This window comes from Lutra lutra, chromosome 16 (genome assembly GCF_902655055.1).
Source record: "Lutra lutra chromosome 16, mLutLut1.2, whole genome shotgun sequence".
NCBI lineage: Eukaryota > Metazoa > Chordata > Mammalia > Carnivora > Mustelidae > Lutra > Lutra lutra.
Window position 1 is genome coordinate 24,419,371 of NC_062293.1, and position 24,639 is coordinate 24,444,009.

The following is a 24,639-nucleotide window of genomic DNA, read 5'->3' on the forward strand; positions in this document are numbered from 1 at the left end:
GAAGCGCCATATTTCTTCACATTATGGCGATTTCAAAATGATTTTTTAAAGATCAATGCCAGCACCCAGCCGGCCCCCTCCTTTTCCGCCCCAGCTCTCCGAGGGCGACAGCCCAGCAGATCCGGAACCAAACAGCGTGAAGATCTGCTTTTTCCATGGGACCCAAGTGGGGAAACAAAAATCTGATGCAAATTCTTCTAAGTAGCGGTTGGACGCTTGGGAAAGTCGAGGGAGCTCCCTGGACTCAACAGCGAGAAAGCTAGCGCAGAGCGTATGAATCACAGTTAGGGTAAAGCACCTGTTCTCGATTTGCCAGACGTATGGAGTCTGCTGTTGGCTTTACCTGTAATAAATATATTCTTCAAAGAAAAAAAAAAAACCCTCTCCGGCCATAAATAATGGTGTTATGAAGCATGGCGGGCTGAGTATATGACTTTCTGTAGTATATAAATTAGGGCCCAAAAGGCCATGTGGACTGTGGGCAGGGCCTTTTTTATTTATAGAAAAGTCACAGCACTGGGCTGTTCTGAAGACCCAGGCTGTGCAGGCGCTGGGCTCTGACTGTAGCCCTTCTGGTTCCCATTCCCGGCCCAGACCTGGATGCTGCCTCTTTTGCAATAAGAGAGATGTTGAGAGGGACACTGAGTTTAGGGAAGAAGTTAGAGAAAGAACATTTGGGCTCATGACTTGTGCCCTACAAGTGTGGAGAGTCCTAGCAGACGGGGATAGGGTGGGGGGAGCCCTAAGTTTTTGAGTGGCTGTCTGTATGGGGAGTTGCTCCTAAACCCTGGTGGCTCCCAGGTGCTGGGAAAGGAGGAGACCCAGGCCTCTTTTCTGAGACCAGAGCTTGGGCTTCGCTCATAAAACTGGAGGATGGGGACAATTTCTCGAAATGACAGGTTTTGAGGTCTCAGTCCTCTCAGGAGCAGGAACTCTGGAGGGAAGACAGTGAGCAAACACCCATGCCCTGGGCCCCGCACCCCACCCAGCTCTCTTCCCTCCAGGTGGGGATGCAGACCATTAGGCAATACCCCCACCCTAGCCAGGCTTTCTAGAAAATACTGCTGTCCCAAATTGGAGCTCCATTTCAGCTCAGGGAAAGGGTTAAAGGGTCAGCTGGGAGGGAGCCCCCTGTTTGGGTGTTGTGAGGGTCTGTAGATGCCCTCAAAACCTCGTTTCCTCTCCCAAACAATGGTACCCACCGTGGAGGAGGGAGGCAAACAGGATCGTAGCCCCTGGAGTCCAGCTTCTAAAGATGCTAAATGGAGAGGTTGCCTGAGTAGGGGGTCACTTTGTCCAGAGAGCAAACTGCTCCCCACTTCCCACCCCTGATCCTAAAGAGAAAGAAGGAAAACCTTGCCTTCCCTGGAAGCCTCTAGTCATTCCCAGCACAGGAGCCGCGCGCCTGAACACAGCTAGGGCCAGGAACTGGTGGCTCGGAGAAGGGAAGGCAGGGGAGAGCTGCGACCCTTGGCCACACTGGGGCCCAGAGCAGCCAAGAGCGAGGAGGAGGCCCGAGGTGGGGAGAGCAGAGGCCGACCCTGGCCAGGACCAGCCCAGCCGGTGAGTGCCTGTGCTATAGGGATGGCTTTTGGAAAGAATCTTATCAATAGAAAAGGAGAAAATCTAGACAGAGGGAAGGAAAAGAAAGAAGGAAAAACAAAAAGAAAGACAATAAATGGGGAAAGGGGAAAGTTTGCTTTTAATGGATAAGCTAAGCTGAAATTTATGCATGTTGTATTTGAATAGATGTGCATCCTGTAGGTATATTTCAAATTGATATTTATTTATGGGGACCCGGTGTGCAAATGCGTGTGTTCTATGCTGTGTATAGACCATGTAATCAATAAATATGCCCAGCTATAATACTGGACGTGCTTGGGTGTTCATATAGACGATCCAGTGGTGCATATGTGGACGCGTGTATAAACCGTGTGAATAATGTGGGTTTACAATTCTGTTCATATAAGAAGATCTAAAGCTGGTGCATACGCTTTTTATAACAATCACACACCTACGGAAAAGACAAAAACTTGAGTATGTGTGTACTTGAATTTTGGCTATAAAACATTAGTTGATTAGGAAGCTTTGCTTGAAAATCTCCTGTTGACTTGATATTCAAAGCAAAATATATGTTGTATCTGCAAACAAGCGCATGTGACTTAAATCTGAATTCTTTTACAACTTTCTCCTAAAATATGTCTCTGGAAGGTGAAGGAAATACCTCGAATTGGCCCAGGAGAGGGCATGACATTTTGTGACTTTTTGGTCTGACCATGACATCCTTTACTGAGGATCTCACCCAAAACTGCAGGGACGGCGTGTATCGTGGGACGCCTATTTCATGGCAGTGATGGCCATAAGAACCAAGGTACCCTTACTTGTGCACAAGTGTGTCCCTCACAAGTGTGAGTCTGGCCAGTGGGCAAAGATGAGTGGACTGTGAAAGCCCTCAGGTGTCTATGGGGGCCATACAAAGCTCTGCTGTCTCCAACGAAATCAGAAAGGTCCCCACGCCTATGTCCCCAACTACCCGGAGATATTTCTTCTGACTCAGAACCAGAGTCCAGACCCACTCTGGTGAAGAAAGAGGTGCAGGGATGCTTCCTCAGGAGTGAGTGGGGGGAAGAAACCAAGGTCCCCAGAACCTTCAGCCTTTATCCAAAACAGCCTCTAAAACGGATCACATCGAATCTACACCCATGGGTTCAAATCTCAGTGCTTCCAAACCCTCCACTCGGGGGTTTTAATTGTAAAGTAAACGAAATCTCCTGCCAGATCTCCCCCACCCCACCAGGATGTCAGAGGTGAAAGGAGGAACGGAGAGGTCAGCAGCCCAAACAGACCTCGGGAATCTTCTTACCAACTCTCAGCCATCAGGGACATGGAAGGCGGTGGGGGTGGCTGGCTCTTTGGGTGGGGGCATCCAGGAGGCCAAACGGGGTGGGCGGCAGCAGGGCGGAAAGGAGCTGAGCAGGTAGAAGGTTATTACGGAATTGCTTCCATAAAACCTGTGGCTGTTGTAAAACTCTCTGCTTTCCAAAGACTTATTTCCTCTTTTCCTTTCTAACATCCCCTTTTTTCTTTTACAGCACTGTTCCTGGGAGGGGGTGGCCAAGAGACGCCAGGGATGGAAGACAGTCAGGCTCCAGGCTCCGGGTGGCTGGGCAGGTTTGTGAGAGGCCCAGAGAGAAGTAAGGTAAGGCAGTATGACACTTCAGACCACCTTCACCCAGGATGGAGGACAAGAAAATGTCAAGGAACAGCATTGTTGGCCTTTGCCTGCTGACAGTGGATTGTAGGCTACATTTCTTCCAGGGCTGGGGGTTGGTCTCCCAAGGGCCCTTCCATTCCCAGCAGATGCCCCTTGTTCAGAGACAACCCCCCTTCATGTCAGTTTGGCGCCGGAGCCCCATCCGGTCAGGTCTCTTTCCCAGCCCCTTTCTACATTTCCTCTGCCTCAAGCAGGGGGGAAAAGTTTGGGAACAAAAGTTAGCTTATGCTTTGGACCGTCCCCCTCCTTCCGCCAGTACTTCCAGTTTTTCCTTTCCTGGGCAGAGAGCCAGCAGCCTGGAATGGGTTGGGGTCAAAGAGGGTATCAGAGCTGTGCCCCTACCCCACCCTCCTGCTCCATCTCCCATCAGTCCATGAGTCTGGAATGAAGCCCAAAAACCTGGCTCCCCTTTAGCCAGCAAGCCAGGCCCCTCTCCCAGTGGTGGCCCTTTGGACCGAGGTAAAACCTGCAGCCCAGCCCCAGGGTCTACGGTGAAGCCTTGGCCCTTTGTGGGGAAGGAGCTGAGGGACTGGGAAAGGTAAGGCTTTTGTCTGACCTACCTTTGCCCCACTAGGGGGCCCTAGGAAGGACCCTGGAGGCCCACAGGGTGAGGCTACATGGGATCCTGATATTTCCCTTCAGAATGGGACATACTGAGCCCTTTCCAAGGAACTCAAGTTTCCTGTTGAAGTGGAGTCCTGTCCCCCCTCCAAGGGTTACAAAGACCTCAAGGGCTGCCCCCCCACCCCGTGTCTCCTGAAATCAAGCATTTGTCAAGTGGAGAGACTTACTCTGGAGACTCTAAATGTAGACAGGAGCCCAAGATCCCAAGGCAGAAAGTTTGAAACCCCAAAACTACCAAACAGCCTAGCAAGGTGCCTCGGCCTATGGAATGCTCCCCATTCCCCCCCTTTCCTTCCCAAGGCACACTTAAAAAATACGGAAGTGGAAAGACACCCTAGAAACTTCCCAGATCTCTCGTCTGGGGAACACCCTCGCTGCTTCTGGGTGCAGGACCTCAAACCTCGTCACCATTTTGCAAGGGTGACATGCCAGCCCTAAGGCTGCTTCCCTACCCAGCTCCCCACTCCTCCAGCTAAGCGAGGAGCAGTAACTGCCGTGAGTCGGGTGGTTTAATGTCGTTGTGTTCAGAAATCCAGGCCCAACAACATGAAACTACCTAATTCACTCAGCAGTTCCAGTTCATGCTCCAGGTCAAGGGCTCCCTGAGGGCAGGCCCCCCCCGCAGCCATTTTGTGTGCCCAAGCGGCTGGCCAGCTAACTCCGTTTCCTCCACGACTTCCCCAGCAGAACCCGGTTCTAGAAAACATGTCCAAAGAGCTGGAGGCAGAACTCCAGGAAAAACCATTCTGGAGCTGGGGCCTGGTAGCTCATATTCCAGGGACTTTTGCTCTCTTCCAGGAGCCCTGGTGGATGGGGACCCTGGGCCCAGCGCCAGGCCTGAGCAAGGCCTCACTGATACACCTGCCTGGTCACCGCCTCTCCGCCTCCGTCTCTGCAGCTGGAGGTCTCCAAGATAAGATTTCTCACCTTGGAATGTTATCAAGGGGCGTCTACACTCGCCGGCGGGCTAGTGCCTGTATTCCAGGGTCACTTCAGGGCAAGCCCTGCGTTGAGCCTGCAGTGGAGACAGTGGAGGGGAGTGCTGAGAAAGTGGCTGGCAGGAGACATAGACGGAAAAAGCAGAGTGTGAGAAAGTACCAGGGAAACTAGGGAGCCAACAGAAGAGTATGACTGGCACAGGAAGCGGGTTGACCTGAAGAGTCGCTGTGAAGTCGCCCTGCCAGAACATCCTGGGGGTGCCCCCTGGCTCTGCAGAGTCTGAGCTGCCCCAGGTAAGACTGTCCGTTCCGAATTCATAAACGAACCCCAGAGGCTGAGGACTCCGACTGGGATGCAGAGAACAAGTTTGCATCTTCCTTTCCTGGCCTTCATTCAGCCTGGGCCCTTCGCTCCCCGCCCCCACCGATGTCCCCTCCAACCACCTCTCCCCCTCCAGACACCCTCAGCGTCGCAGGTGCTCACGCACACGCCCCACAGCGGGCGGCCAGCCCCGTGGGCCGAGGCGGCGGACTCACCTGGGCGGCGGCAGCGGCGGCGCCGGGCGGGAGCTGCCGTCGGAAGGTGCGGAAGGAGAGGAGCCAGCGGCCTGTCCCCGTCCGGGACCCGGCTCCCTCCCGCCCCGGCCCCGTGAGGCGAGGTCCGAGTGGCCACGTGTCCGGCGCGGAAGTCCGAGGGAGCGAGGGAGTCTGCCTGGCCGCCCGCTCCCCCCTCCCGGGTATAAATCTTGGGGACCGGAAATACAATAAAACTTCACCGTGTTGATGAACTTCAAATGGTTTACATCCCCTCACGTCCCTGAAAAGAAAGACGGCCGGGGGGCGGGTTAAAAGGAGGGGAAACAAATTTACGAGCCGCAGAAGCAGCCGCCTCGGCCCCTTTTCTTTCGCCCGAGAGCGGACTGCGTCCGCGTGGAGAGAAGCAGCCTCGGCCGCCGGCCCCTGGGACTTTGCCTCGGCCGCGCCCGCAGCCAGGGCCTCTTCTGTCGCACGAGTCGCCCGCGCGGCGGCCAGGACTGGAAGCCACCGCCCGGGCCCACCATGCACCGAGCCCCGCGCGCGGCCTCGGCTCGGCTCCCCCGGGCTCTTCGCCGAGGCGGAGTTAGACGCCCGGTCCTTCCTCGCTGCGACCAGGGCTCTGCCCACCACGCCTTGTGGCCTCCGGTTTCCCATCTTTCCGCTGAAAGCGGGTTTTTTCTTTTCTTCTTCCTTTTTTTTCCCCCCTCTTTTTTCTTTTTTCCTCTCTAGCCGCCCGACCTTGGCCGGGCCCCACCCCGGTATGGCCAGGTACTTGCTTGAAGGGGAAAAAGTCTCAGAAGGCCTGAAGGCGCTGAGCCCGGCAAGGGCTCCCAGGGGAGAAACCGAGAGGCCGGTCCCGGGCCCGGAGTGGAGGTGACGGCCAGCGCTGAGAAGCGTCCAGATTGGCCTCTGCCGGGCTCTGCCACCGGCTTGCTGTCCGGCTCCTTCAAAGCCTTCAAGGTCAAACAGAAACAAACCACCACCCGCACCTCCACTGCCCTCTCCAGAGTTCTCTTCTGACCCGGACCGTTTGTTGTTGTTGTTGCTGTTGTTCTGTTTCTGTTCTTGTTTTTGTTTTACCAAAACTTTGTGGAATCCGGATTTGGAATCGCCATCAAAACCAAGGAAAATCCCTTTTTCGCAACAGAGAGTGAAGTGTGTTGATTTTCTGCTCACTTTGTCTGCTGGGGGGGGCCCCAGTTAGGTGCACTTCTGGGCGGGAGAGCAAAGGAATTTTGATCATGCCTCACAGTTATTCACCAAACAAAAATTACCAAGGATTCAGGTCCAAGAGGCGCTGGAGGGTTAAGATGAACTCGGGTTCAGCCAGGGTTGGGGCGCCCGACTGAGCCCCAGCTGCAGGCCCAGGTGGGGGTCGGGCGCACTGACCACCCCTCCTTCCCACAGACACACACAGGTGCGGCCCTGTGTGACCTGCCAGTTCCAGGCCCGCCCAACCTTCTTTCCAAGAAAAGTCCCCAGGACACTGCCGGGGACCTCTTTTTTAAAGTGATTAAAAAAATGAGGGTACCTGGTTGGCTCAGTCCATACAGCCTGTCGCTCTCGAGCTCAGGGTGGTGAGTTTGAGCCCCACATTGGGCATAGGGTTACTTTTTTAAAAAGAAAGACAAATTTAAAAATAAAGTTATAAAAAAATGGAATGAGCGGGGAAGATACTACGGTCTGTGGTTCACAGATTTTTTAAAGGCAGTCTCACTCTGCCCAGCCAGGGCGGATGGGAGCAGTGCCCTCTGGCTCCTTCCTTGCGCCCAGAAGGAGGAAGGGGGGAGCTTATTAACAGCTGGAGGGCCGGAAGCAGCTTGCTTCCATCCCGATATTCATATTCCAGGATTTGCATGAAGAGGCAACGCCAGCTCCCTCCTTATTATGTGCCGAACTCCCTCATTTCACTCTTTCTCATGCTAGATTTTTTATTAAAAATACTGTGATGGTAGCTACTGGCAGGCACCCCTCCCATCAGGATTTGCCTCTGGGAGCTGTTAGTGATGGGCGGAGGGCTGGCCTGAGGGGCCAGCAGTTTCCACACCATTCCAGACTGTTTATTACCCACACCCTGCCCCACTCTAGAAGCCTGCAGTGGGGGCAGGCCCATGTGCTAGTTCCCTGCCCATTGCTGACCTGGGTCCTATTACTCCTTAGACGGAGGAAAGGGGATTGAACCATTTTAGAGTCTTAGACTCTGGGAGATCTGAAGAGGCCACAGATGGATCTGTGCACACACAAATTTTGCATACACTTTTCAAGGGCTTTGTAGCCTCCCCCTACCCCCATTCCCAGAACCCAGGCCATGGATTGTGGTTTAAAAAATAAAACTCTCTATATGGGGCTGGACGGAGACCTCAAATGCCTTCCCATAGATGCCTGCCTGCTTTCTCATTCCACGGCTGCCTGGCCCCAAAGGAGTCAACTTTCCATACCCAACACAGACACCCACCAACAGGGCCACTGGTGCCAAGAGGCACGCTCCCAGATGCTATTCAGACTCCAACTGAGCTAATGGTCACTCAGTGAGTAAAGGCCATTTAGGCACTGTTGCTTTTCACCCTCAGGTGTTTTCCGAATACTCTCCCCAAAGCTCCTCGATCTCCAAATTATTCAGAAAACTGAAAATGTAGACGAACACGCTGTGTGACTTAGGGGCAACTTTTCCCTACACTCGGGCCTCCTCAAAGATAAAGCAGAGGTCTAGCATGATTGGAAAGGACTGGGCATTGGATGGTGAGAGGAGGCAGGTACAGACACAGACGCAGATCTCGGGATCCTCAAAGAAACCGAAATCGAGACCCTCTTCCATTCAGAGTCACAAGGAGAATAAGTATTTCCGGGCCTTCTTCTTCCGTCTCCCTTCCTACGGTTCATCACGTTGGAGGGGTGGGTTTCGGAGTAGTCAGAGGTACCGGAAGCCGCATCCCTGAGACCCAGGCTGGATGTATTTTGTCCCCTGATTTCTGGCTCCCACTGGGGAAGCAGCTCTGCGGCGGCTTGGCGGGGTGAGGCTGAGGCCGCGGCCGACCTCTAGCGGCGCCCTGGCGTTGCGTCCTCGCGCTGCTCTGGGTTCCGCGGCGAAGGGGCGGGTTCCTGCAGACGCGCTGGGCTCGGCCTGGAGCTGGCCGCAGGCGCGTCGCCTTTGGCGCCCTCTGCCAAGTAAGAGAAACACGATGAAACCAGTGAGGGCTGGGAAAGGAATCGGCAGCTAATCGCGGCTCCATCCGCTCCCCACCCCCTACACTCATTCCCGACTCTAGGGAGCCTTCCACAGCCCAATCTCCTTTGATCTCCCCAGGAGCCTGCTCAAGGGCAGCGCCAGAATCCTTAACCCCTCCCCCCAACTTGCAAACGGAGACGCTGGGGGCTGAAGAAGTGGTTAGCCCAAGATCACAGCAACTATTAAAATGGCGAGGTAGGGCTAGAGGACAGACATGCGCTGTACTCCAAATGGAATGTTCTTACGTGATGACACCCCAGCAAAAACGTCTTTCTCCGAAGAAAAACCCCTTCCCAGAAAAGCAGCCTTAGGGTGTTGTCTATGTTGGAAGTTTGGGGGTTTCTAGATTTAAGATTTGGGGGAGCACATAAGGGAAGTGGACGCGGATATAAGAGCATCTCAGCTAGGATTGGGAGCCAAGACAAGTGTGGCCCCCTCCCTTCCAGGACCTGGGCCCCTCCATGTTTATAACCTCCCTAGACATGCCCGATAGAAGGATGGAGGGCAAATGCCTTAGGCCCTCAGAGGCACGGGTGAAAAACGACCCTACTGGACTGGGATATTGTGAGGTTTGAACACTTTGTCAGAGGCCCTGATGACTAAGAGAAGGTGTCGGATACACGACTGCCCCCTAAACCCGAAGGAGAAAGGCCTTTAGTGCAGACAGTCGGGTCACTCTCCTTGGTTCAAATGGCCTGTCGAATTACAGGAAAAGGAAGCCATATTACAGATGGGAAAAAGAAGCCTAGTTCGGGACCCCATCCCTCTGAGTCTAAGCTCAGAGATGCCCCAAACCTGAGGAGCACGGGGTAGGAGAAACCGGGGTCCCTCTTCTTCTGCCAAGGCAGAGACGCCATTTTATACTGCGGGGCCTTCTAGGAGACGTCTCCAAAGTTACTCTTAGGAGACAGGTCCCCTGAGAGAAGGGAAGGGAAGAAGAGGGGCTAGGGGGCGGCCGGTGGGGGGGGGGGGAGGCGGGGCAGCAAGGTCACGCGCACACCGCGCGAAAGGCTAGGGGCGCCCCGCTGGCCCACGTCCGCGGCCCCGCGAGACGCGCCTTTCCCGCGGGGCAGGGCTCTCGTGGACGCCTAATTACCGAGAGCACATCTGGAGCAGCTGCGCCCCAGCCGGCCTCGGGCACATTACTCCGCGCCAAACCCTATTTTCATTCCCGAGGCTGAATCGTAAAAGGCTCTAGAGGCAGGATAAATTTGGGTCTGCGTTTGTCAGCAGTCTTGTGTGTGTGTGTGTGTGCGCGCGCGCGCGAGTATGTGAGCGTCGGGGAGGTGTCTGTGCGTCTCAGTGTGATGGCCCAATCGATTCGCCAAAGTTAGGGGGAGAAATGGAGCAACATCAGGCGAATTCAGCTGCGAACATACTGTCGGCCTCATTATCTGCCCATTTCCAGGGAAAGCATTTGGGGCTGGGAATTAGCTAGTTAATTGCATCACTTCTTTGTTCACTTTAGGGCGGGAGAAACTATCCGCTTTCTATTAAGACATTCCATATTTCAAAAACTTTAAGATCTTCTCATTGTCAATTTTCTTCATTTCCATCCGAGTCATACCACTTGAACGTTCAGATCTGCGGGTATCCTATCAACATTATCACACACACACACACACACACACACACACACACACACACACACAGGCTTTATGCTGGGAAAAGTAACTAGGTTTTTACAGCCGCAAAATCTCGGCGTCTTAACTCTTAGGGTTGTTGTAAGGATTAATTAATGTACAACGTGTCTAGGATTTAGCGCAATGCCCGGTGAACAGGGAGCATTTAGTAAATAATAACTATTAATAACAAGGAAGAGGAGGGGGGAAGAGGGAGAGGAGGAGGGAAGGGGGGAGGAGGAAGCCTGCTTTGTTCTCAGAGAACTAGTCTAGGTTGGAGAGTACGTTCTCAGCCTGTATATGTATAATGTATTCTTTTGACTTAGAGCAATGTCCATAAAAGTGAGGCCCCTTGAACCCCTTGGCCTGTAACTACCTCTTCAATAAGGAACAGAGAATTGGGGCAATTATCTGGCTCATTTCAGGTTCAAACTTCCTTTAGCCTGAAGTATCTGGATCTGGTGGGGGAAAGTCTGGGGAGTGGTGGCATATTCTCATGCAGTTTCTCAATGAGCCTTTCCCCTTTGCTGGAGTGAGCAGGATCCTGCCTTAGAGAATGGATACAAAAGAAATAGGGTGCCCAGAAAGCTGGAATTAAAGCAGAACATCTGAGAAATAATTCGGAATAAAACCAGGGCTTGTTTATCTCCTGGGCATCAGGAGGCCCTCAAGTTCTCCATGCATCAGCCTCAGAAACTCCCCAAACAAATCATTAGACCTTTGCCTGGTGGGAACTCTTATTTCACATTCCAGAAACATCTGAGTGCCTACTGTGTGCCCAGCACTGGGCTAAGCTCTGGGGCTCCAGCAGGAGCTGCACTCCACCAGTTAGCAGTGCTGACTTGCAGCCAGTAAGAGGTCTCTGCCCCCAGAAACTAGTCCAGGGATCCGGGAAGGGGGAAGACCCTGCTGGGCAAGAACTTCTGGCCAATGACAGCACTGCCTTTCCAGGGCCAAAGTTCTGGTGCAGGGGAGGGGCCTGATGGTCTAAGGGCAGCCCCCTCCCATTGTCTGTCTGAAAGAGGCCAACTCCACGGTGGGGATGGCCTTGTGGGAGGGGGTGGGGAGACACAGGGAATTGAGAAGGGGTGGAGAGATGGCTAGAGGCTCCTGACCCTCAGTCGGAAGTCCTGAGAACACCAATTAGCTTTTTTTTTTTTTAATTAGTAAAGTAGGGAACAAATGGGAATATATTTCTTCTGCTCTGATTAGAAGTATTTAGGTCAGGTGTTCACAGCCTGAATTCTTCAGTTTAAGTTGTCCCAAGCAGAAAATTGTTTATTTTTTCTTTTTATTTGCAGGCAGGGGTTTGAATCCTATTAGCCAGCCCTTGGTTTCCCATTAGAGCCTAGAACTGTGGTAGGTGGTGGTTGTATCAGCCCAGAGAGAGGCAGCTAGCAATGGGTTGGGGTCTTTCTTTCCCCAAGTCACATTTGCTTGAAATGTGTAGGCGATTGAGGACCAACCAGGAGGGGATGGGTGTGTGTGTGTGTGTGTGTGTGTGTGTTGGGAGGGTTGCAATAAACCAGATAATTTCCTGATCCCTTAATCTGTCTGAACATAGTCCTAGAAGAAGGAAGTCTGTTCACTTCCCAGACCCCGATGAAATATGACTTTTTTCAGGGTGATTTTGGTCAAGTCACAGGAGTGGGGAGAAGGCCAGAAAGCTGATACTAGGCTGTGGACAAAGAGTTTAAAGAGGCCACAACAACACACGTGCTGGGTGAGATGAGAAAGTCTCCCAGGCTTGTCAGGGGCTACCTGATATGTTTGGCTCCTACTAAGAAACTTACAAAAATGTTCAGGAGCAAGTTTGCCCCCTCTTAACCCCGAGTTCAGTACCCCCACCGCTAAACCCTCAACCCCACGAGAAGCTGGGGTCTCTGAGGAAATGGAATTAAGTAGATTAACAAGGGACACAAAAGAACATTCTCCTGCCTGATCCCTACTTGTTTGGCTCACAGACAGCATCATCTGGGGGCCTGTCACCAGATAACCTTCCCTTCCCAGGAGTTTCAGTAACTTTTTTTTTTTTTTTTAATTTCCTGGGTGGCTGCCCAAGTCCCACTTCCTTCCAGCATCTGGTCTCACCCTGGACCAGTCCATGGTCAGTTTTCCCCAGCAAAGCTCTTCCCATTTTCTGGACCCCTGGTCAGGGAAAGAGAAGAAAGAATGACCCCCCACTGGGAACCCAGACCCTATGGGTAGTGGTGGGGAGAGAAACATTGCTGCATAGATGTTTTTAACGTTGAAGGTCTACCTGGTAAACACCGAGATATCAGCCACGGGAGAAAATAAAAGCAAAGACCTATATTAACTGACCATATTTGGTCTCAACATTTTCCAGACACCTACTTCTTTGATCAATCCAAATAGGAGTTCTTAACCTGAGGTCCAAGGATACTGATCCTCTGAAATTGTGGGATTTTGTGGGCACTATATAAGTAATCCCCCCTCCCCCCCAGGAAGGAACCAATAGTTTTCATCAGATTTTAAAGCATCATTGTGTGAACCCAAAAATGTTAAGAACCTTTCATCCACCATACACATACAAATACCTCAAATGAGATGCAGAGGGAGACAGTGAAATAGATTTGGGTACCTGATGGGAAAAATTAAAAGAGAGGATGAACAATTGTAAGTGTATCACAAAGTCAGGAGTATAGTGTCACCTGGCCTGCCCCGGAACAACGAACAATGGGCACCTGCTTACCGGTGCTGAGGACCCTAGGACTGAGACAGATGGCCCACAAGCCCGACCTGACCTCGTTGCACCCTTGCCCCCCGCAGAGGAGGAGTGAGCAGGGTCTCTGGGTCTCTATTCTAAATGCTATGGAGCTTTTCTCGACTGGGGCCTGGATCTTCTCCAGCCATTTGTGGCCTTGATCCGAAAAGAAGCTGAAAGTTTCAGCATCCATTTTCCCCTCGGGAAGGCCCTTGATCCTGGGGGGACGTGCTGTGGATATCTCCCGGGATCTCTAGGTCCCCCAGTCCCAGCCAAGGCTGGGGGGCCGTGTCTGTGACCCCGGGAGCCTAGACCGCCAGCCAGGCCGCTCTTCATGACTTTAAAGTTCTCTTGGCCTCGGGTTGGACGCCGAAAGGGGAACGAGAGACAGCTGAACAGGTAGACAGAAGCAGACACAAAGAACGGGGCCCTTGGAAGCAACCAGAGAGAATGACAAAGAGGGAACCGAAACGGTCAGACGGGAGCTGGGAGCCGGATCGCGACCGCAGGTGGGGCAGGCAAAACCCGCGTGCAGAGAAGGCCCCACAGGGGCCGCGGAGGCAGCCAGGCGCGTCTCCTTTCCCCGTCTTTACCCGGAGGTTAATGACTTCGTCAGCGCCCCCTCGTTCCAAACTGCCCATTTACGACTCCTCGGTCTCCTTAAGGCTCTCCAATTAATTAGTCTGTTCGGGAGGCTAGAAGTGGACCTGGCAGGGTACCGCTAGATCGTTTGTTCATTGTGGGGAAGAAGGACTCATCCAGGAGGGGAAATCCAGGGCCGGGAAATGGGGGCAAGTGGTGCAGGCGCCGGAGGCCGGAGGGACCCAATGTCTTCGTGCGCGGAGTAGCGGAGCCTAGGACCCACTCGCCCCCAGAGCAGAACCGCCTCAAGAGGCTCTCTAGGAAAGGGCGCCCCGCCCCGCCCCGCCCCAGCCTCTGCAGGTCCCCGCGCGCGGAGATCCCGCTTGGGGCGAGGCGCTGGGTGAGCGTTCACAGCCGCTCCCCGCGCCGCCCGCCGCTCGGGGCTGGACGGAGCCCCCAGGCCATCCCATCTCCTCCGGAAGAGGGCAGAGGCCGTGAGTCTACCGGCCCTTGGCGTTGCGGCGTCCGAGGGGGCACCCACGGAACTGCGACCTCCCTTCGCCCCTTTATTGCCGCTTCCGGACGCCTGGGCGGATTTGAAAGCCTCTTTTCGAATCCTTCCTCCAGGTTCCCGCCTCAGGGGGTCCGGGGGCTCCAAGCCAGGCCCCGCCGGGCTTCCTGATTCCACCCCTGCCGCGCCAGCCTGCAGCTGGGCGGGCGTGTGGCGGCGGCGGCTGGAGGCGCGCGGAGTCTCTGCGGCTACTAAGGCCGGCCGCCTTCCGGCCCCGGCGACCTCCCGGTCCTCCTGCCCGCAGCGGGGAGGCAGTCGCTCAGCCAGAGCTGGGACCTTCGCTCCGCGCCCCGCCGGGACGTGATCCCCCACGGAGCGCGTGTGCCGTCGCGGACGGCTGCGCTGGCCCGGGAGCGAGGGAACCCTGCATAGGACTTGGGGTCGTTCGGCGCAGTTCCAAGCGTGTCTGGAGTTGGGGGACAGAGGGGCGCATCGGTCTCAAACCCCTCGCGCGGAGGGGCGACCGTCCCGATCCCCAGGAGACCTGGTCCCACGGTAGAGGGCAGTGACGCAGTTTCTCCCGGCGGCTGCTGCAGGAGTCGCAAGGCAGGGACAGCTCAGACCGCAGGAGGAGCGGCGGGGGGAAAAGGTTGCTGCGAGGAGCTTCACCTCGGAGCCCAGGAGGCCCCCGGGACCAAGGAGCGCACCGGCTGAGAAAGAGGTAAGGGGCTTAACGAATAGAAATTTGGCTCCTCTCCCTTTTTATTGTTTTAAAGGATGAAGTCTCTGGGTATTGACTCTTCTCGCCATAAAAAGAGTTTTGGGCAATCTGATTACTCCTGGCAGGTCAGGGCGGAGGCGCTGAGGCCTTGGCCATAGTTAAAGGGGGGGGGGGGGAGAAAAAAAAAAAAAGGTTGGATAGTGAAGGCTCAGTGAAGGCTCAGGAGTTCATGGTTGTTTTTCTGATTATGATTAGTTAGTAGCCAGGTTATTTTGGACTAAGCCCTCACTTCCACTCCAGCCAAGATTCAGCCTTGAACAGCTGCTGAGGGTTCTTCAAAAGCAAAGGGCTGAGAAGGGGGCAACACAGAGTGGGGCCTCCAATCCCATGGGCGATGGGATAGGGATGGGGAAGCTTTGGCCTTCATTATTCCTGCAAGACAAAGACTGTTCTTGCTATAACTGGGGCTGAGGAAGGGGAGGAAGGGAGGTAGGGCAAGGATGGAAAGGATGGTAGCCACTCCAGCATCTTGCTGAAGAAGAAGGAGTTGAGATTTGGGCAACTTTTCAGGCCCTGGTGGCTTTTGCCCCTTGCTTTACAGACAGGGGTGGGGAGAGGAGAGAACCTGGGTGCTTCTGCAGGTGGAGCTCAACCTGGTAAGCACTGAGATATAAGCTCAAGGTGGGGGGAGGGGAAACCCACATGAGAGACCATATTTGGTCTCAACATTTTTCAGGCACAGACTCCTCTGATCTATCCAAATAGCAGTTCTTCTTCTTCTTCTTCTTCTTCTTCTTCTTCTTCTTTTTTTTTTTTTTTTTTTGGTTAATGTCTTAACCTGACATTCCAAGAGTCTAACATCCTTGAAATGGTGGGATTTCATGGCTCTACAAGAAGACCCTAGTCATCTTCTGAGAAGCTCTGGGAGGGGAAGGAAGCAAGGGGAGCATGGGGAAAGGCCACAGACCTTTCAGTCTAGCTACCTAGAGACTGAGCTCTGAACCCCAAAATCTGAAAGCTCAAACTGGCACCAGGGGCACATTACCAAACTGAAGAGTGGAAAATTGCAAGTCAACCAAGGAGAAAAATTTTCTGTCAAGATGGGTCTGGATGTTTAAGCAGATTACAGATCTGGGTGTTTTCAGGGATTTCTGCCCCCCTTTTCAGCTGTTCCGGATTTTTGAGTGGGCTCTAGGGCCTGTGGGGCAGCCAGGCAGGAGAGGGACCTAGACCTCCAGTCTCTGGATCTCACCTCCACCTTGTGAACAACCCAGGGTCCTCTGCTGGCCAGGTCAGGGCCAAACCTGCCCTCACCAAGCCCCAGTTGGTGGCAGGCCTTGCCTCACCCCCCCTCTGCCCTGAGGACTCATTTCTCTATAAGCCCAGACCTCTGCCCAGACTGCACATTCCCTCCACATCAGGCCACCCAAACAACGAAGCATTTTTTTCTTCTTCCTGTTTTTGAAAATTGCATTAGTCTCAAATCCTTAGTTCCGCTTAAGGAAGATGTGCCATTGGATTCTTGGGGTGTGAGGGACCCTGGAATCAAACAACCTCTAGGCATTGGACAGCGGTTGCTTCTCTGATGACTTAGCACCTCCAATCACAGTTCTCAGTGCCGCCTGGATGGGTCACACATTCCCTCCTTTCCCTCTCCATCCGTTCCCTCCAAGCCCAGAAAAGTCCTGCATTTTCGGTCTTTCTGTGCTTGGAGAGAAAGAGAAGACAAAACCCAAGAGGCAGAGAACAAGCAATGAGGGAGGAGAAAACGAGGGAGGTAATTCCAGTAGGTTAAAAGAATCTACCTCTCTTTCTAAACCAAATGCATCTGAAACCTGATGTTTGTTTTAATCAGGAAGAGAAGTTGGAGGCAGGGTGGGTGGGGGACTAAGTTCCCAGTATAACAGATGCTCCAGTCATGGGGTCAGTGGCTTCTGAGGCAGTGAGGAGTCAAAACTCTCCTGAGCCTTCCAAAGTGCAGTGTGGAAAAATGAGGCGCTCTCCTTCTAGGCCTTGGAGCTTTCCCACAGAACCTCGCCCGGGGTTAGTAAAGCCTTTCCTTGCATTTTTTCTGGGGCAGTGTGCACACCTGTATGTGTGTGTTGGGGTGGTGGTTCTAAGCCACGGCAGAGGACAGGCAACTCACCACCTGGGAATCTGGTGATATGGTCCAGAGTGGAAGGGGGTTTCATCCCTTCTGGGCTGGGGGAGTGAGGAGGCCTCTCCGGACTTAAAGCCAAGCGCTCCAGATTCTAGGAAAAGGGAGAAGCTGCAGCTCCAAAGAGGGATTTGCAGGGAAGATCAGGTGAGGAAAAGCCTCAGTCTCTCTCCCTCCAAGGATCAGAGAAATACACTGAGAAATGTGAACTTTCAGTCAGGAAACACCTCCTTTCCATTATGGGTCATTGTGTTTACACGGATACCGGAAAGGACAGTTCTGTGCTGTATGTTTCCACATTTAGCATATCTGGAATATGTGAAACTGACCACGCACTGATCTAATTTGGAAGATGGGAGTGTACAGGTATGCATGTGAATTTCCTGCCTGCAACCCTTATTAACTGAGCACAATTGGGAGCATATAATTTCCTGTCTCTTTTGCATGTTTTTACCAATCCTCAATCTTTACATGATGCTTAAATACTGGGAGAGACACAGCTGCCATGATACAGGAGTTCCCCACTGATTCCTGAAGTTTACTAATTCCTCAGAGACCCCACGATACTGCATAACCCTTTATGCTTACTTCTTTCTACATGCCTTTCAACAGTACTTATGGACCCTGAATTAGTCTGTACAGATTGAGGTCCTTTCTCTGCCTTCTGCCCCTTACCACAAACAACAGGCGCCTCTACAAAAAAATGCACAAGCTTCATTTTTCTGAGTGTGAGTTTCAAGTAAGATGGCGGCGCCAGACATCAGTCCAGATTCGGATACATGCTTTCCCAGGCAGAAGGCCACACTAGCCCCAGTACAATCCAGAGGGCAAGGAAATCTGGGTCCCCTTGCAGCAGCGGAAAAACAGCCAAAGGCAAGAGACTGCTCCAACCATTCTCCCTCCATCCCTTCCAGGGGACTTCTAGAGAGAGAGCTGATTCTGCACCCAGGAAGCCTGGTACTCCGGTCTGAACCCAGAGTTCCAGACCAATTTCTAATTTCCATGGAGAAAGAATAACCGTTGTCCCTTTCCAAGATACCCCCACCCACGAGGCTGTTGGGGACAGCCTCCTGGTCTCTCTGGCTGCATCCGCTTGCAATCCGGATTTGCAAGCGGGGAGACCTGATGGAGAGGGCCTGAGGCTGCGCGGGGGACTCAGCACCCGGCTCTAGGGAGCGAGGGCTGCGGGGAAAGGGTGGGAGGCGAGGCTCTGTCCCCTTAGACACCTTCGCTTGTGTAAGGGAGAGTCCACTGCGAGAGGGGCAGGGGCGGGGATGTCAAGGCGTTGAGGGGGTGCCCGGAGGCCCCACACAGGAAGCTGGATTGCTCGGGAGCCCAAGGTTAACTGGCGGCCCGGGTAGCCCACACCGGCCACGGCCGATCAGTCCTCAAAGCGCTGCAGGGGAACTGCCGGGCCCCAGGGGGGTCTTTCACGCCTCGGCTTTGATCTGCGTGGTCGCGGCCCCCCTGGGCGGGGAGTGTCTCACCTACCTCTCCGAACCGCGTCGTCCTCCACGCGTCTTCAGAGGCTGCAGGGACTCGGGGTTCTGGGCTCTCCAGAGCCTAAGGACGCAGGTGACGACGCCGGGGCCAAGGGCTCAGCCGCTGCGGGTTGCCGCCCCACCCCCCACCCCGGCCCAGTGAAGTCTCTGCGCGCAGTGTCTAGATCTGGGGCAGCGGCGCCGACAGCGGCGCTGGGGGCGCGAAGGGACTCGTGCGTGCTCAGTCCCCCTGGCGCCAGCGACGGGGTGAGGGGGCGAGGACAGGGCCGAGGCGGCGGATTGGCGCGGGGGGGCCCCTTGTCCGCCCGGGCGGGGCTCCAGCCAATCTCACCTGCCCCCTTGCTGCGGCGCCGTCGGATGACCGCGCGGCGGCTCCAAGAGTGGGCCTTGCGCCCTCTGAAAGGCCAGAGCCGAGGAAAGGCGCCGAGATGGCCGGCAGACAGAGACTCGTGTGTGTGTGTGTGTGTGTGTGTGTGTGTGTGTGTGTGTGTGTGTGTGTGTGAGAGAGAGAGAGAGAGAGAGAGAGAGAGAGAGAGAGAGAGAGAGAGAAAGAGGGAGAGAGGGAGAGAGGGAGAGAGGGAGAGAACGCACAAGAGAGAGGGAGATGCGGGGAACGCTTCCTAGAGAAGCCGTCAGATGCAGAAATAGACAAAAGAAGTAGGGGAGAAAGAGTCTGGGGGACAGAAAGAAGCCCCGGGGTTTCTGAAGCGACAAGTTGTCCTTGGGAGTTGGGAATGTGAGAGGGAGGGGCGAGGCCAGAGGAGTCTGAGAAGAGGAGGGGGCGCTCAGACCCTTGGCTGGAGGCGACCTACGTGGATGCAGAACCGCGGAAGGAGAGCGCGGGACCCTCCTCCTTCTCCCCTCCCCCAGACCCTCACCCTGTTGCAGCCCATCTCCGGCTGGATGTAGCAACCGGCTTCCCGCGTGCTCCCTTCCTGTGGCCTCACCTATCAGGGGCTCGGTCCCGCCTGGGGGACAGCACCCGGCTGAGGGCTGCCCTACTACCTGTTCCTTTCTTCTGTTCTCAGGGCCTTAAGTGGGATTCTCCCCTCATTAAATGATAAGGACAAGTGAGACCAAAGGAAACGACCTTGGCCAAGGTCAAGGAAGAACTTGAAAGTTTCACTTTCCCTCCCAGCCTTTAGGGTCCCTTTGTGTCTTTGCCCTTCTGGTTACCAGAGCAAGATCCTGAAACCGCAGGCTCTCTCTTGCTTTTGCTCTGAGACCCAGCTAGGGATCCCAAGGGCCGCAAAGAGCCCATCTGGCTGGTCTCCAGGGATTACCTGGCCTCAGACCCGAGACCTCTCTCCTAGGCCAGAATGAAGCTGGGGACCCATTGGTAAGGCAGCTCCGTTCCTGCAAATGGTTGTCCGGAGGGGGCCAGGGGGATGGAATGTGTCTGAGATCTGAGTTCTAGGTCTGGCTCCCCTGCACTTAACGTGGAAGTTCAGCCCCACCCCCTCTGTAGGTTTCAGTTAGTTTCCTCTGTGTCTGCGGGGCAGGCTGGCTGTTTTGCCTCTGCACCCTCCTCTGGTTTGCAGGTTCTGGTGAACTTGCCTGGCTGCGACAAAAACACACCCACATGGTGATTTGATTCGTTAGCCACTTAAACACAAATACAGAAATAACAGTAAAATTAAATTTTGCTACCAAGACTCTATTTTTCTATTCTCCTTTTCTGTACTTTTTGTTGATTAAAATATGCCCGCAGCACAGGGCACTGGTATTAATTCTATGGCTCAGTGTATTTTGCATATGTACACGTGTATAATCACCACATAGATGAAGATATTTCCAGCCTGCCACAAGGCTCCCTTATAACTCTTTCCAATCAATATTCTTTTAGTCAATAACCCCCAGAAACCACCATAACTCTGCCTTCTATTCCCATAGATTAGTTTTGTCTGTCCTTAAGCTTTATCTAATGAAACCATGATATGTACGGGTTTCTAAAGTGGTTGACCATTTTACACTTCCACCGCCAAGGTGTGAGAGAGCTGGTTGCTCGCATACTTTCTAATACCGGCACTGCCTGTCTTGTTCCTTGTAATCATTCTGGTGATATTCCAATGTGGGGGGGGGGGGATGGGTGGTTGCATTTTTAAAAGTGTGATAAAAACAAATAAAGCTGCCCATCTTAACCATTTTAGGTGGACGGTTTAAGAGTTAACTATATTAACATCAGTGTGCAGCAGATCTCTAGAACTTTTTCATCTGCAGAATTGAAACTCTCTATGACCACTCAGCAACAATTCCTCCTCTCCCCTTCCCTCCAGACCTTGGCAACCAAGTCTACTTTCTCTTTCTATGAGGCTGACCACTTTAGATGGTTCGTATAAGTTGAGTCATATAATATTTGTCTTGTTATGACTGCCTTATTTCACTTCATGTAATGTCCCTGAAGTTTGCCTGCATTGTAGCATGTGGCAGGATTTCCTGATTTTTTTAGGCTGAACTGTGTATACCACTTTTTCTTTTTTTTTAATCTTTCTAAATATGATTTATTTAAGTTTATAAATGAACTTTTAACCACACTCACAAAATGTCACAAAGATTTAAGGAGTGGCTCTCACGGGCTCACACAGCTGCCTCCAGTACAACCCTGATACCAATGTTTCTCTTAATTTTTCATTTTTTAAACATTTTAATTTCTTTTTCTAAAAAGATTTTATTTACTTATTTGACAGAGAGAGCAAGAGAGGGAACACAAGCTGGGGGAGCTAGAGAGGGAGAAGCAGGTTCCCCCTGAGCAGGGGCCCCAATGAGGGACTCAATCCCAGGACCCTGGGATCGTGACCTGAGCTGAAGGCAGATACTTAACTACTGAGCCACCAAGATGCCCTTAAACATTTCAATTTCAAAAGCTACTAGGTGCTTTTTAAATGTTCCTTTACAATAGTATTATTTTCTGTTTTATGCACATATATTTTATGTAACTGTCAATTATGTATAATATGTATTATAGGTATTTTATTACTAATTTTTTTGGTTCCAGCTATTGTTTTTGTTGTTTCATCTTTTTTTAATTTTTTATTTATTTTTTATTTTTATTTTTTAAAAGATTTTTATTTATTTATTTATTTGACAGAGGGAGAGAGAGATCACAAGTAGGCAGAGAGGCAGGCAGAGAGAGAGAGAGAAGCAGGCTCCCTGCTGAGCAGAGAGCCCGATGCGGGACTTGATCCCAGTACCCTGAGATCATGACCTGAGCAGAAGGCAGAGGCTTTAACCCACTGAGCCACCCACGCGCCCCCCCCCACTTTTTAAAAATTAACATATAATGTTATATTTGTTTCAGGGGTACAGGTCTGTGATTCATCAGTCTCACACAATTCACAGCACTCACCATAGCACATACCCTCCCCAGTGTCCATCACCGAGGCACCCCCCTCCCACCCACCTCCTCTCCAGCAAACCTCAGTTTGTTTCCTGAGACTAAGAGTCTCTTATGGTTTGTCTCCCTCTCTGGTTTCATCTTGTTTCATTTTCCCCTCTCTTCCCCTGTGATCCTCTGTCTTCTTTCTCAAATTCCACATATCAGTGAGATCACATGATAATTATCTTTCTCTGATTGACTTATTTTGCTTAGGATAATACCCTCTAGTTCCATTCATGTCATTACAAATGGCAAGATTTCATTTTTGATGGCTGCATAGTATTCCATTGTATATAGATACCACATCTTCTTTATTCATTCGTCTGTTGATGGACATCTAGGTTCTTTCCATAGTTTGGCTATTGTGGACATTGCTGCTATAAACATTTGGGTGCAGGTGCCCCTTTGGATCACTACATTTGTATCTTTAGGGTAAATACCCAGTAGTGCAGTTGCTGCACAGGGTCATAGTGTAGCTCTATTTTCAACTTTTTGAGGAACCTCCATGCTGTTTTCCAGAATGGCTGCACCAGCTTGCATTCCCACCAACAGTATAGGAGGGTTCCCCTTTCTCCGCATCCTTGCCAATACCTGTTGTTTCCTGACTTGTTAATTTTAGCTATTCTGACTGATGTGAGGTGCATATATACCACATTTTATTTATTCATTGATCTGTCAATGGACATTAAGTTGCTTTTACCTCTTGACTATTTTGAATAACGCTGCAGTGAATATGGGTGTGCAAGTAGCTCTTCAGGATCCTGCTTTCAAGTCTTTTTCTTTTTTAAGGTTTTATTATTTTTTATATTTTAAAAGATTTAATTTATTCATTTGAGAGAGAGAGAGAGAAAAAGAGAGAGAGAGAGAGAGAGCATGAGCAGGGGAGAGGGGCAGAGGGAGAAAGAAAAACAGATTCCCCGCTTAGCAGGGAGCCCAACAAGGGGCTCAATTCCAGGACTCTGGGATCATGATCTGAGCTGAAGGCAGATGCTTAACCTACTGAGCCACCCACGTGCCCTAAGATTTAAATTCTAAGTCATCTCTGTGCCCAGTGTGGGGCTCAAACTCACGGCCCCGAGATCAAGAGTCACAGGCTCAACCAACTGAGCCAGCCAGGCACCCCAAGTGCTTTCAAGACTTGTGGATCTATACCTAGAAATGGGAGTGCTGGATCATATGGTAACTCTATTTTTAATTTTTGGAGGAACCTCTGGACTATTTTCCACAGTGGCTGCACTATTTTCCATACCTATGGACAGCGCATAAGGATTCCAATTTCTCCATATCTCATTTCACCAACGCCTGCTACTTTCTGTTTGTTCATTTTTATAGCTGTCATTCTAGTAAGCATGAGGTATTATCTCATTATAGTTTTAATGTACATTTTTTTTAAGATTAGTGAGGTTGAACACATTTTCACATGTTTATTGGCCTTATTGGCCTTTCCTATGTCCTCTGTGAGAGTCTTCTCTCAGTAAAGAATTCACTCCTTGGAAATCATTAACTGCTAGGCATTTGGAGGTATAGTGATAAATAAGACTTAGCCAAGTCTGGCAGAAAACACATTCTAGAGGGGAAGAGGAGAGGAAGCCTGAAGCCACTTTGCAAAGTGTCAGGAAATAGGTCCAGGAACCCTAAGGAGGGCCCTTACCTGAATGAGGGGCCGGAGAGGGGAGCCTTCCATTCATTTAAAATATATTTACTTGGGGATCCTGGGTGGCTCAGTCAATGGGCGTCTGCCTTCCGCTCAGGTCCTGATCCCAGGGATCTGGCATTGAGCCCCGCATCGGGTTCTCTGCTCAGCAGGAGGTTTGCTTATCCCTTTCCCTGTGCTGCTCCCCCTACTTGTCTGTGCTCTCTTTCTTTCTTTCTCTCTCTGTGCCAAACAAATAAAATCCTTTTTAAAAAGATAGAAATATTATAAATAATATATATAATATGTATAAGGTAATATATATATACTACCAAGTTGTTTCTAGGAGTTGGGGAGCTGGTCACAGGGTACACACATTTCCATAGTTGTTGCCAGACAACTTTCTTAGGTGGAGAAGCTCTAATTTCAGCAACTCTAATTTCTGGCAATAGTGTTTTTATCCTTCATCACATGTGCCAATATGATAGAGAATAGTTACCTCTTTTATTTCATTTGCCTTTACCTGAGATATTGCCAAGGCTGTCCATCTTTTCATATATCTCTTGATATCTTTTTTTTAACTTTTTATCTTTTTTTTTTTAAGATTTTTATTTTATTTATTTGAGAGAGAGACAGTGAGAGAGAGCATGAGCGAGGAGAAGGTCAGAGGCAGAAGCAGACTCCCCATGGAGCTGGGAGCCCGATGTGGGACTCGATCCCAGGACTCCAGGATCATCACCTGAGCCCAAGGCAGTCGTCCAACCAACTGAGCCACCCAGGCATCCCTTTTTTTCTTAAAGACTTTATTTGACACAGAGTGAGTGAGAGAGACACAGAGCAAGCACAAGCAGGGGGAGCAGCAGGCAGGGGAGAAACAGGCTCCCTGCTGAACAAGGAGCCCAGTGTGGGGCTCGAACCCAGGACCCGAGCCAAAGGCAGACACTCAACAGGCTGAGCCTCCCAGGTGCCCTTCTTGATATCTCTTGATATATCTCTTGGGTGTGCTCTTTGCATCTTTTCTTTTTTAAAAACTTTCCTCCTTGGGGCACCTGAGTAGTTCAGTTAGTTAAGCTGCCGACTCTTGTATTCGGCTCTGGTCACGATCTCGGGGTTCTGAGCTCGAGCCCCACACCAAGCCCCAAATCGGGCTCCACACTCAGTGCTGAGTCTGCTGGAGATTCTCTCTCTCTTCCTCTCCCCGCCCTTCCCT

The 24,639-nt window shown here is 51.9% G+C and overlaps 1 long non-coding RNA gene across 1 annotated transcript; it reads left to right on the forward strand.

Moving 5' to 3' along the window:
- Positions 1 to 1,078: 1,078 nt before the first annotated feature.
- Positions 1,079 to 6,439, forward strand: LOC125087655 (uncharacterized). Its single transcript, XR_007123481.1, has 3 exons — positions 1,079 to 1,563; positions 3,093 to 3,199; positions 4,697 to 6,439. It is a non-coding gene; the product is annotated as an uncharacterized LOC125087655 (long non-coding RNA).
- Positions 6,440 to 24,639: the final 18,200 nt, after the last annotated feature.